Below are 13,617 nucleotides of genomic sequence, written 5' to 3' on the forward strand. Positions count from 1 at the left end.
CTTCTATCTGCAAGGTTTGCGAATCGTTCACTGGAGGTTGTGTGGATGCTGCTGCTGCCTCTGTTTCAGTACTGGAATTAGACAAAGGCACTGAAGTTGCTGTTTAAACAGCAGGCTTGTTTGTGTAAGGTATCGACTGATTCCAGTGTCATTAATGACATATGCCTGCGCCTGTTATTTTCTCATTTCTGTGCATTGGAACTGGCCTATTTGTCAGGGTTCAGTTCTGAATATCGTAGCAGCCTGTGCAGTCTGTATGAAAATAGGCCTTTTAAAAGTGGTGGGGGGGAGGGGAGTTGTGGAAGCCTGTCTCTAAAAATAGCAGGGGCTTGTTTTTAAACGCACCCGAGCTTGCCTCTGATGGTGCAGTGGGAATATAGCATGAGAAAACCCTTATTAAACAGGCAGTAACCTGGCGGCGAGGAAAACACGCAGCGAGCATTAGCGTAAAAACCAGCGGCATCTCCTCGCCTGCGATTCGCAGCGGCCCGTTTAAAAATAGCGTCCGTAAATCTGTTTTTACGAGGAGAGACGCGCGAGCCTCGCAGCTCCAGGCTTCCCTGATTTCCGCCGCGCCGGCGTTTCAGCTGCAGAGAGTGAGAGACCGCTGTGTGTGTGTGTGTGTGTGTGTGTGCGCGCGCGCCTGTGTGTGTGCGAGCGAGCGTGCACGTGTGTGTGTGTGTGTGTGTGTCTCGCCCGACTAATGCACCAATCCTGCCTCCCCCTACGCCTTCTGATGTGTGGCAGAGAGACATGCCGTGAATATCAAATTTACTCGGTGCCAGACAACAGCGCACTTTCTCTTAACATGTCCGCCCGCCTGCTTTTTCTCCCGGCTCTGGCGATCAGGCCACCCCAGCGCCAGCAGACGTGCTTTCCCCCGGACCGTGTGCGGAGGGCTGCATGGAGGCAGGCGGCTCTCTCGGGTTCCGGCCGCAGACTGCATCGTGACGGCTGTCGTAGCATTGGACTCGCTTTATTCTGCGACTGAAAGAAGTGTTCTCTGCCGTCGTTGATAAATTTCCAAACACATTCAGGCTTGGCCTCATTTTTGCAGCAGTTCTGCAGTTGTGTTACGTACTTTTAATTGGTATATTTTTACATTTTCCAGGATGAGATTTTTAAGGACAGGTTGATTCTCTGCCTTCTTTTTCCTGCAATACAGCCACTTTGTAAAGGGCTACAAAGCATGTGATGCATATGTCAAGTGTGAAATGGTGTTTCATATCTGTTATGGCCAAGCACTCTTGATTGTTAGCATGTAGGCTGTCACTTTTTGGACCCTGTCATTTCATTTGGCCAGATGAAAGCCTCACCATTGACCTCTGTGTCTGTCATAGTATGTGGAGAAGGTCAAAGGTGAAGACTCCTTAGTTTGAGGTTCTCATTTAATCCTTTGGGGGAAAAGGCATAGCCATGAAACATGAAATGTTTTTCTCTGTCTCATGAGATGTGGTCAGGAGGGAACTACGGTCTGCTACTGAACGGCGTCTGGCGGTTCCATCACACTGCGGCACAAGACCACTATCCAGAACTTTCTCTGCTGTTGTCCCCTGATGGTGGAACGACTTTCCACACGTCATCCCTTCTGCCGAAATCCTCGCTATTTTTAAGAAACATCAGAAGACACAGCTCTTCCGCACTCACCTGATCACCTGAATCGCTATCAACGAAAGCAATTTCTTATGTAGTAAACTCTGTTTTCCTTTAAAAAAATTAACGCACTTGTGTTTCTGCCAGATAGTTTGTACCTTGTCTGGCCAACTATTGAAACTTGGTCATGCAGCGCTTCTAATATTGTGACTCCACGTATGGCTTTTGCTTGTGTTGTACTCTGCCTCACTTGTTAGTCACTTTGGATAAAAGCGTCTGCCAAATGAATAAATGTAAATGTAAGTGAAATACTACCATGGTTCTCCAGATTACTCAAAAAACCCATGTCTTACTTACTGCTATGTGCCTTAAAAAAGCAGTAGCATTTGATCTAATATGGATTGTTTTAAATGATATTCAGCGATTAATAGCAGGTATATGATATTGTGCACATGCTTGCATATTCATGAATTATTGTATAGTTGCCAATATTAAGCACAGGCTTAAGGTGCCTCCAGTGTGACCTAGCTGCAGTGGGTCCACATCTAAGCTAGCATGCACAGAGCCTGATCTGGCTGCACTTCTACATTACAGCTTGGCTGGCCTCTCTTCTGCACAACGGAGGAGCTGACAGCTTGCAGGCCATATGCCAACCAGAATCCTGCACTGCACGGTGGGAACTGCAGTTCAGTACAGAAACTGTCGTTCATCTTGAGGGCGGCAACAGACAACGCTTGGGTAAATTAAAACTAAGTGAATCGGTCAACCTTCTTGCACATTAGCAAAACAGAAGGTGGCAGCACAAATGCTGTATTTGAATAATCAGTAATAAAGCAATTAAAATGCAACGGCTACACGTGTGAGTGTAGTAAAATCGGCGAATGAGGAGGAGGGACTTGACACCGCGGGAGGTGGCAGGTGCTCTGCCAGGAGCGGCCGATGCAGCCGGGGCTGCTGTGAACGGCGGCGAGGGACCGCGGGCCCTGTGTATGCGCGTCACATCGCAGGAGAGAGGAACACGCTGTCCCGGGATTCCTGCGGGCGTGCGGCGCAGCCGTCAGGGAAGATGCAGCTGCAGGCGGTGCATCTCCTGCTGGCTCTGCCTGCTCTTTCCCTGGCCTGTCAGCCTCACCAGAACACTCCTTTCCTATGTAAAGGTGAATATAAGTACTCGTAAATGTGCATACGTATGTATTATTTTACATTTGTTTACATTCATTAAGAATGTCTGCTAAATTGAATGTAATGTAGTATGTAAATAGATGGATGTAGGTATAAATTCCAAGCCGTCTAATTAAATCTGTCTCTCTATTCACATTCAGCTTTTCTTTCTTCTTGGTGGCAAAAAATGCAGGTGATGGGGGGGGGGGGGGGTGCGTACTATTAAAAGAACTGCAGCAAAAGCAAGTCTTCAGCAGCCTAACAGTGAACAAATTCATGACACCGAAACAACTTTTGGAAAAGAACAGCTGAGCATTTGCTAGATAAATAGCATTTATTTATACAGACAAATAACATTTATGTGTTCCTCAGTGGAAGACCGGAAAGCTGACCGTGTTAAGTTTAAGAATGTGACAAAACTGCAGGCGAAGCTCAGTTTAAACAGGTTTGAACTGGAGTTCTCATGGGTGGTCACTGTCACTCCAGGAAAGCTTTTGAAGGCAGGAGGCGTTTTGTGACCATAGAACCAGAACCTGTCAAAATTTACATTTGCAAGTAAAATGTGTTCTTGTTACTGTTTAATTTGGCTATGTATTTGAGCAATATTTAAACAGGAAATGCTATTGCTGATATCCACCGTGTGCCTGATTTTTACGGTGTTGGGAAAATAAAAGTTTTTGTAAACAGTGTGTTAGAGGGAAGCTTATTTTCCTTAATATTTCAGTGCAAATGAGTAGTTACGTTTGGTACAGTATTTCATTTTGACGATCAGGCCATACTGTGACTGCTGACGGTGCTGGGTTGTTTGTCATTGAGTCTGAAAGGCCGTGGCCAGGAAAGGGCCTGTTTGGCTGTCTCTCTGGGATGCCCTCAGAGCCGCTGCAAGCCCCGGTCTCCTCCTGACTGAAGCATCAGGCTCCTCACACAGGCCTGCTGTCACAGAGTGAGGAGAGGCAGCAAGCATCCTGACCTGCTGGTCACGGTCTGTGGGACTCTCCCCTTCTCTCCCACCCTCTCCCTCTCTCCCTGTCTCCCTTCGAGTCTCTCTCTCCCTCTCTTCTGCTCTCTCACTTTCCCTTTCACTCCTTCTCCCCCTCTTGCCCTTTCTCCTTCTCCCCCTCTCTCTTCCTCTTTCTCACTCTCGCTCTCCCTCTCTTCTTCTCTTTCACTATCACTATCCCTATCCCCCTTTTCCTTTTGCTCTCTGTCCTTCCTTTTCTCTCTCTCTCTCCATTCCTCCCCCCCCCTTCTCTCTGAAGTGCATAAGCTCAGTCCCGGGCAGTGAGAGGCAGCCCAGGGCTCTGTAAGTAGGTGACATGTGTCGCTTCGTGTTACCTCTCCCACAGCCCCCCCCCTCGGCCCCCCGCAGCGGGGCAGTGATGCGTACAAGGCCGGGGCCACGGCGGCCTCTCTGCTGACCCCCGGCACCCATCACTCACAGAACTGCAGCGAAGATCGGCGGTGAGGACCGTGGAGCAGCGTGAGGCAGACCCAGGGCAGGCGACAGGCTGCTCTCTGTCAGGTCACAGGCGTGCCGCTCCGTGAGGGCCCGCCCCACGCCCACATCCAGCCAGTCAGAGCAAGCCGCATGCCTGGGCGCATCCCGGGAGCAGCCCATGTCTGAAAACCTTCCCAAATTCAAATTCAAATGCAAATGCATTTGATTGGCATGATTTAACATGGATAAATACTGCTAATTTTAACATTAGCACAGAAGACCCTGCCACTAGCGGATTTGCCTTTCGCAGTATCCTGCTCATGCCAGACAGCACACCCTGTTCCCACCGAGCCCACGCCCGCACCCACACGCTCACGTTTATGTAACATGCTACATGTGATTGCTGCATTATTTAAGCACATGCATATATTAATGACTTGCATATTACGTACTTATGTTGCATTAAGCGTGTTGTGTTGGGAGCATTGGATTATGTTTTTCGTACAGTGCAGTGTTTGTGAGGGGGACCCCACTCTGGCTTTGTCCTTTGGCAGTCCTCTTCATTTTCAGGACTTTCTGCAGCTCCTTTAAAGGGTTTTTAAAGATCGAAAAGGAAGCATTTCTTGGAACTTCTAGTCCATCTAGAGTTGTAGGTTTCTTTGAACTATGATTCTGTGAACTGTGATTATTTAAATGATCAGGTTTCCTCTCTGAATGTTCAATGGGAACCGGCCCGATTCAGACTCAGACGCATTTCCCTTGTGCTGGTGATGTACCTTTTTAAAGGTTTCAGTCGGATGTGTGTCCTGTTTAGTGTAGTTGTGGTGACTTGAGTTGACCCCAGTTCTCACTTCCATTCAATGCAGTGAGTTGAATACCACTATCAAAGAGCTTTGATGAGGCTGTAATTGGTGTATTGATATTTCTAAAAGGCTTCTTTTTATCACCAATGTTCTTCACTCCGCCCGTTCGTTTCATGGAGTCACTGTCATGCTAAAATACGCTGATGCGCCGGAACTCGAACCCGGGCAGGCATAATCTGGGGTGCTCTCTGGAGCGGTGTTGCCAGCAGCAGTGTGGTGCGGTGCCTGCTTTTTGGAAACCTTCTCTCCAGCGTGTGTTTCCCAGTGTGGTGCTGCTTTTGGGATTCTGAACCCGCTTGGTGTGTGCGACCCGTCCCTGCTTCTGGAGTTGCTATTTCAGTTACGTCCTGGGAGCCCTCGCTGTCTCCCTGGAAACCCGCCCGCCCGCCCGGTGTCGCCCAGTGAGCCCTGGCCCAGGGTGAGACCTGAGCCAGGGCCATGTCTGTGTAGAGAGTGTGTGTGTGTGTGTGTGTGTGTGTGTGTGTGTGTGTGTGTGTGTGAGTGTGTGTGTGTGTGTGTGCATGTTTGTGTAGAGTGTGTGTGAGTGTGTGTGTGTGTGAGTGTGTGTGTGTGAGTGTGTGTGTGTGTGTGTTCGGCGGGGCTGATCTCTGTGCTCGTTCCTGCAGTGGGAAGCCTCTCCGCTCTCGAGGGGCTCGTCTGGTAAAAGCTTTGATTTACGGCTCGTACCGCACCGGCCCCCAGCATCCCGCCCCTGCCGAAATGTCAGGGATATTTTTACCCATCCTCTCTCTCTCTCCGGCCGGTGTGCAGTTGGGACCTCTCTCCCTTCATCCACGCGAGAGGAGAGTGAGGAGCAAACAAACGGCACCTTTGTGTGGTGTGGGATGGGTATCCCTGGAGATAAGGGGAGAGCTCTCTCCCTCTCTCTCTCTCTCTCTGTCTCTCCCTCCATGTATCTCCTTCTCTCTCTCCCTCTCTCTGTGTGTCTCTCTCTCTCCCTATCTCTCTGTCTCTTTCTCTCTCTCTCTCTCCCCCCCCTCTCTCTCTCTGTCTCTCTCTCTCTCCCTCTGTGTCTCTCTCTCTCTCCCTCCCTCTGTCTCTACCTCTCTCTCTTCCTCTCTCTCTCTCTGTCTCTTCCCCCCCCTCTCTCTCTCTCTCTGTGTGTCTCTCTCTCTCTCTCTCTCTCTCTCTCTCTCTCTGCCTCCCTCCCCCTCTCTCCCCTCTCTCTCTCTCTCCGGGCTGTGTGTGTGGCTGGAATGGTGAGCTCGGCAGGATTGGTGTAAAAGAGCCCCTCTCCCTGATCCTCCTGTATCCCAGCCGAAGGTGCCACAGTGCTGATGATCGTTGTGAAGGTGTTAGATGTGCTGTAGTGGGTGAGTGATACGTGCTGGTGCAGCTCCAACGGCTCTGCTAGACCTGCTGCATTGCTGTCTGCCATGAGCAGAGTGTGTGTGTGTGTGTGTCTGTCTGTGTGTGTGTGTTTTACTTGTGCAGTCTTTAAAACAGGCACTTACTTCTGTGTGATTTTTCTGCGGGCCTGTAAGTGATTCTCATGCATTCGGCGAGTGAAAGTAAACAGCTCCACAACAGCGGCAGTAAAGCACAGACTGACAGTCCCTCCCCACCCCCCCCACCATCCCGTTCCTGCTCTGCCCTGGGTGTCACCAGTCCCCGCCGAGTGACATCCGAGCCTCCGCTCCTCAGCGGCCGAAACGGGGGTGGGGGGGTGGGGGGTATTCCGCCCCCTTTGATTGCACGGGCCGCGCCTGCAGACGCTGTCTTAGGTCTGCCCCCCGAGCGCCGTCTCGCCTTCCTTTGTTAATCAGAGAGCAGGAGATCGTTAGTGAGCGGGAGATCGTTAGCGCCACTCCTCCGCCGCTGATGAATGAAGCGCTCTCTCGGTCGGGCCGCTCATATCCCGCCCCGGAGATGGATGGAAGGAGGACTGGAAAGGTCACAGAATCTTTCGGCTGAAATTAATTACCCCGGTAACTGATGCCGGGAGGGTCTGCTGGGGTGACCTGAAGATGATGTGTGTGTGCGGCGGCTCCCACTTCCCGAGGCGTAAAACTGGCAGGACGCTTCAGACTGCGTTTTCAAGCTGTCTCAAATGTACCCTGTGTGCCATGTATCGGGTGGGTCTGAATTTTTAATGAGGCCACTGCCAGCCTTTTTTACATTACATTATTACCATTTACCAAAGCGACTTGCATTGGGTACAGTTTTTTTTTTTCCCCACAATGTTATCCATTTATACAGCTGGATATTTACTGAGGCAATCGTTAAGTACCTTGACCAAGGGTACAGCAGCAGTGCCCCAGTGGGGGAGTTGAACCAGCACCCTTTCGGTTACGAGTCCTGCAAGCATTATGCTACACTGCTGCTTGAAATATGGAGGGTGTGGCAGTTGAGTTTTGTGCTGGATTTACTGAGTTATATACGGTGAAGTTCCTCTCTCTCTCTCCCCCCCCCCTCCCCCTCCCTCTCTCTCTCTCTCTCCCTCTCCCTCTCCCCCTCCCCCTCCCTCTCTCTCTCTCTCTCTCTTCCTCTCTTCCTCTCTCTCCTTTTCTCTCCCTCTCTCTCCCTTTCTCTCTCTCTCTCTCTCTCTTCCCCTCCCTCTCTCTCTCTCTCTCTCTCTCTCTCTCTCTTCCTCTCTCTTCCTCTCTCTCCCTTTCTCTCCCTCTCTCTCTCTCCCTTTCTCTCTCTCTCTCTCTCTCTCTCTCTCCCTCTCTCTCTCTCTCTCTCTCTCTCTCTCTTCCTCTCTCTTCCTCTCTCTTCCTCTCTCTCCCTTTCTCTCCCTCTCTCTCTCACTCTCTCTCTCTCTCACTCTCTCTCTCTCTCTCTCTCTCTCTCTCTCTCTCTCCCTCCCTTTCTCTCTCTCCCTATCTCTCCCTCTCTCTCTCTCCCTTTCTCTCTCTCTCTCTCTCTCTCTCTCTCTCTCACTGTTGACCAGGCATGGCCTTTCCCTGTCAGGGGGGAGCAGTTGCCAACCCTCGCAGAGGCCCTCCATGTGCCTTTCAGTTTGCTGAAGGTAAAGGGCTCAAAGTGCTTTTGGCTGAGGCAGTGCTCTCTCTGGGCCCCACCGCAGAGCTGCAGGGAGGGGGTGAAGTGTTAGCTGCAGAGGGCCTCACAGTGGAGGTTCATAAGCAGGCCTGAGGTTTGGGCTCCACGAGAGCCTCACGGTGGAGGTGCACAGTGGGGCCTGAGGTGTGGGTTGCACGAGGGCCTGACAGCAGAGCTGCACAGCGGGCCTGAGGTTTGGGCTTCCTTTGGGCCCTTTGGTGGAGGTGTACAATTAGGCCTGAAGTGCGGGCTCCAAGAGGGCCTGACAGCAGAGCTGCGCAGTGGGCCTGAGGTTCGGGCTCTACGAGGGCCTCACGGCGGAGCTGCACAGCAGGACCACTCCAGGAACCCCCACCCCCGCCAGCTTCGTAATCGATACGCCATGAGGTCAGCCTCACCGGATTCCGTTCCGTTCTGGACGCTCTGCCCGCAGGCTTCCAGCCAAGACAGCGTTACCGCGGGAAACGGGCCTCCCGGTAAACACAGCACAGGCTCACCAGGTTTGGAGCCGATTAGGATCTCTCTCTCTCTGGCAGAGTGGAGTCACTGAGAGAGCACAATGGAAGTAGTGACACCGGGGGGGGGGGTGGGGGGGTGTTTCGGGGAAATCTCCCTTCCCCTCGTGACGGTAAATGGGTGGCAGAGAGGGGATGCCTTCCAGACCATGGAAAACCTGAGTCTTGCGTCAGGCCCTGAGCCGCATGGCTTTTTGCCTGATTGCTGGCACTCTGTGGGAATGCAGACTCGTGTGAGCTGGGGTGTTTGAGGTTCGTGCCCATCTGCCCGCACACTGCCGAGGGGTGAGCCTCGCCCCCGGGGGCGCGGACCCGCGGTGTCTCTGTGCTCTTATTAATTACACGTGGGGGGTTGGGGGGGGGGGTGTGGAAGGGAAACAGTGGGAATGGCTGTGGAATCTAGTGACTGTGATGTGTGGTAGTGTGTGTACTTGGCTTCCCTTAGTTCATAGGCTGTCTAGTCAGGCTGCACAAGTTAACTTGTGGTAGGGCTTGAATGGCGCTGTGCTCACACTCACTGGTCTGGAAGTGCTGCTCATTTAACTGGAATGGATACGCTTAAGTTCTGTTGTGCTGGAAGTCACTCTGGACAAGAGGGTCTGCTAAATGCATGTAATGTCATGTAAAGTGGGTTTGTGCAGCAGATTGGGGGGGAGAGAGCATGGCAGTAATGTAGGGGTGAGTGTTCTGAGACCGATTGGGAAGACACAGTAGAATAAGGGTGGTCCCATGTCTACCCCCCAGGAGGGACGACAGCGAACGGGGGGATGGGGGGGTGACCCTGTGTGTCCGGCTGGGGAGAGAGGCGCACCTGCGGAGGCCTGTCTAATGGATTTCCACCCTGAGAGCTTTCTTCTCCCTTCCACAAAAAGCAGGTTTCCTTTTAAGCTTTTAATTCAGAGCCCTGGAAAGAGAGGAAAAAAAATGAATTGCGTTACACGTTCTGCATGAAAAGCAGGCTACGCTATAAAACGTGCACACACCCACCCCCCCCCCCCCCCCCCCCGGTGGAAACCTGCAGCACCAGGTCAGCGGAGAGACCGCCTGCATTTTAAAATGGGCCGCTTGCAAAACACATGGAGAGGCGCTGTGCGTGACTGTGTGTGTGAGCAGCTGCGTGAGTGCGTGCGTGAGTGCGTGCGTGAGTGTGTGCGTGACTGTGTGTGTGAGCAGCTGCGTGTGTGCGTGTGTGAGTGTGTGCGTGAGTGTGTGCGTGGTCATCTTTGTCCTCGATCTGCTGGATGTTGTAAGAGCGTAAGATGGAGTCTGATTAGAAACTCCCATCATAAACCGTTGAGGTGATTGCTTTATTTCCTGTCACACTGAAAATCAATATAGTTTTGGGGGGGGGGATTTGGTGATGGATAACAAGCATTTGGGGAGGGGGGGAGGCTTTTATAGACAGACCACACTTATTACTAATAATGCATAACCACAGGGAGAGTGTGTAGCTGGATATACCCGGGCAGAGCAACTACACGGTGGGGACTGAATTCTTGGTCTGGCTGACTTCTCTGTCTGAAGGCCTTTTCCTGGGTTGTATTTTTCTACAGATCCACCCTCAGCTGCCTTTCGTCAGGATTTCCTGTGTCAGTTGCACAGCTGACTTTTATGTGTGCTTTCTCTGGGGGGGGTGTCCCCGCTTGGGGGTGCGTGCAGGGTGAGTGACTGGTCTAAAGTGCCGAGGCCTGAGGCCTGTGACACTCTCCCTGTAGGCGGCCCCCTGCGTCCTCCAAGCAGCAGGTCAGGAGACTCCACGCAGACGCTGCCAAAAATAGCATCACCCTCACCCGGGCGTCCGTGCCAGCGCAGCCTGCCAGCTATCTCCCCTTCAGCGCCCCCCCCCCCCCCCCCCCCCCCCACCCCCCCCACACACACCCCCCCCGCCCACCTCTACCGCACCACCTACATAAAAGGATGGGGAGATTAGCATTTTCCCCCGACGATGCAGCTCGTCCCGCTTGCTTTCACCGCCCCTGTCTGTCTTGGGCGCACTCCCAAGAGCACAACTACATAAATCGCAGGCCTGGCAGGATTTCAATAGTCTCCCTCGGACCGGCTCTAACCGCAGGGTTGCAGGGACCGAGAGCTCCGCGGGACCCCGCTTTAATTGGTTTATAAAGCCGAGCATAAATTTCTTGTTTTCGCAAAGCGATTACTCTCACCCGGACCCCCCTAAGTTAATTTAGAGAGCGTAAGATTGGAGGAAATCCATCAGTGAGGGTGTGATTTAGGGGAGCGGGGGCTGGCGTCTCCTCTCCCTGCGCCTCCGGAGTCTCCGGCGTCCGCGTCCGCAGGCCGCAGCGGCAGGACACGCACACGCCTGCAGGCCCAGGTGTCACGCCGATACCTGCAGGTCCCCCCCCCCGCCCCGCTGCTCAGGTCACGCTAACGCATGGCGCGGCCGCGGCACCTTTTATGAAGAATAATGGTCAGGCTAATGGGCACAAAACAAAAGCAGAAGACGGGCTGCTTTTTTTTGCAGGCGTTTACCGTTAATGTGTCTGGAATTAGTTGGCGCTGGAGCGAGGAATTATAAATCGCGCCTCTCCGCAATTAACTCATTAGAAAAATGACGCGGCGGGGGAAACGGTGGCGAGAATCCCGCTCCGCTGGCGGAGGCGTTATTGATTGCGGCGTTTGTTTGCGCCGCGGAATCCGCAGGCGCTGGAGGGAGCATGTGCGCGCACGCCTCCGCGATTAACCCGCTTGTTTTGACCGTGCCGCCATTTCCGCCGCCTCGTTTCCGATTGAGCTGTCCATCTGCACGAGTCGGCTGCATGCACAGCGTGAGCCCCATGGTGGACCAGACTTCACACGGTCCAGAGGTCTTGTGTGTCAACGCTGCCTCAGATTCCCTGGAGTTTTTGAGACTAGCTCCCCCCTGTGGCTGGAGGAGAAAATAACAGCTATTTAAGTGCCTTTGTCTCTCAAGCTGTTAGGGTGGGGGATATTTTCACGCTAATTTTTTCATGTTGTCTCGTATGAGAGCAGGTTGGATTTGTAAAGCTCTCCCATATTCAGATTCCACCCCCATACATGCTGTAGGTTGAGGGTTTTTGAGACTGACGGCATGATGAAAACTCCCCAGCTGAACAGAACGTGGTTCTGGCTGTAGCGGTGGTGCAGTATGCGTAATGAGGTCTCCCGCTGTGGCCTTTCAAGTTGACACCTTGGAGATTTCTCTCTCAGATCACCAGGGCTGTTTTAAGTGTTAATCTTCAGCTCTCTAACCCCTGTCTTTTAAAGAGAGCCTAGAGCAGTTACTCAGGAAAAAAATAGCACTATATCTCTTGTAGTGCTTATCATTTATCATGTACATATGACATGTGACGCTTGCAGGAAAGTTTTATGGGAAAAGCGTGTGGAAGTGAACCACAGGGGAGGTGTTTGTGCGTACTAAACACACACCAAGCGCATGGCTCACTCACTGCATTTATAAGCGCTTGTCACATCCAGCCAAACTCTTCCCTGCTTCCCTGCTCCCGGCGGCAGCAGGTGTCTTTCTGTGGTCTCCTGCACCTGCCTGTGTCCGGCGGGAGTTTCCCCGCTCTGACAGTGAGCTCCACAGTGCCGTCGCTCTCAGCATGAGAATCGGGCTGCTCTGTCTTTGCACTCTGCACTCGCTGTAGCGCTGTGTTACGCAGGCCCCTGTAACCGGTCCCCGCTGCTCTCCCTGCTTTGGCGATGCGATTTTCGGCCGGTGGACTTAGCGAGGGCGTGCGTCTCACGCGGGGAGAGCCAGGCCCCTGTCCTGGCCAGTGTGGAGGGTGAGAAAAACCTCTCCACGAACATTCGGCGGGCTCGGGGCATTCTGAATCTCAGAGGACGCTGCGTTCGCAGTGTTTCCGTCTCTGTGTCTCGTTACATTATTACGTTATTACTGTACATTATTACATTATCACATTGTTGTCATTTAGCAAACGCCCTTATCCAGAGTGACTTAACATAGTTTGCAGTTTTATCCATTTATACAGCTGGATATTTACTGAGGCAATTCTGGGTTAAGTACCTTGCCCAAGGGTACAGCAGCAGTGTCCCGGCAGGGAATCGAATCAGCAACCTTTCAGTTACGAGCCCTGCTTCCTTTGCACTATGCTACGCCGCTGCCTGCTGCTCAGTGTACAGTACGGGGAGAGCAGGTGCATTGAGGGGAGCTGCCGTAACGCTGAGTCACTCTGCAGCTCCCCGGACAGGAGGGAGCCGTCGGAGCCGAGCCTGCACGCGGCGTCACTCCGATCCCCAGACGGGTCGCCGCCGCACCGGGCGCTCCTCCGGGCTCTGCTTCATTCATAAAAAAAACCCCGGCCTCAGCAGCTGAGGGGCGGGGCGGGGGGGAGGGCTCCGACAGGAAGAGCCTTTTAAAGGAGCGGCGGGTGCGTCGGCGGGCCCGGTCGGATATCGCCCCCACCCCCCGGCCCAGCTGGGCGTAAAAGAATCGCTCGTTTATGCCTTCCTGCCGCCTATCTGGGGCTTGCGCTCGCCAGCCCCGTTGCCAAGCAACTACAGCCGTTCACAAATGGCGGCGGGAGACGTCTGAGTTAACGCTCGCCCGGCCCTGAGAGTGTTTTTTTTTTTTTTTTTTTTTTGTCAGTCCGCTGCCTTTGTGTGCGCTTTGAACTGTACGGGTTCACTGAGGAGTCACAGTACTGTGTTTTTTCTTTCCTCCTTCCTGCTTCAACCTGTGTCCTGACCTCCCTTTCCCAGCCTCCTCAGGGTCTCTCCCTGTGTCACTGTCACTGTCTTGTGAGAAGAAAGGACAGATTGTTCCCTTTTTTCTGTGATTCCTTCGGTGAGGGTCAGTGTGTTTATTCACGGCGGTGAATAATGCGGGCGGCGAGCGCAGAGCGTGTGCTCTGGGTTTGAAGCTCTGCTGCAGCCGCAGCCGCGCATGTTTATTCATGACGGACAGGGAGCCGCGGCGCGGGGCTGGCGGCGTGTGCCGCGCCTCCGCGCAGCGTTAATGGCTCTTTGTGAGCTCGCTCCGCCGGCTATGCTCCGCCGGCTATGCTCCGCTGGCTGC

General features: G+C 53.0%; 1 protein-coding gene across 1 annotated transcript in view; it reads left to right on the top strand.

Moving 5' to 3' along the window:
• rev3l (REV3 like, DNA directed polymerase zeta catalytic subunit) overlaps positions 1-13,617 on the top strand; it is a 65,654-nt gene that overhangs the window by 9,408 nt on the left and 42,629 nt on the right. The gene's annotated exons all lie outside the window — the stretch shown is intronic.

The sequence above is a fragment of the Megalops cyprinoides genome, chromosome 17 (genome assembly GCF_013368585.1).
Source record: "Megalops cyprinoides isolate fMegCyp1 chromosome 17, fMegCyp1.pri, whole genome shotgun sequence".
NCBI classification, from domain to species: Eukaryota; Metazoa; Chordata; class Actinopteri; order Elopiformes; family Megalopidae; genus Megalops; species Megalops cyprinoides.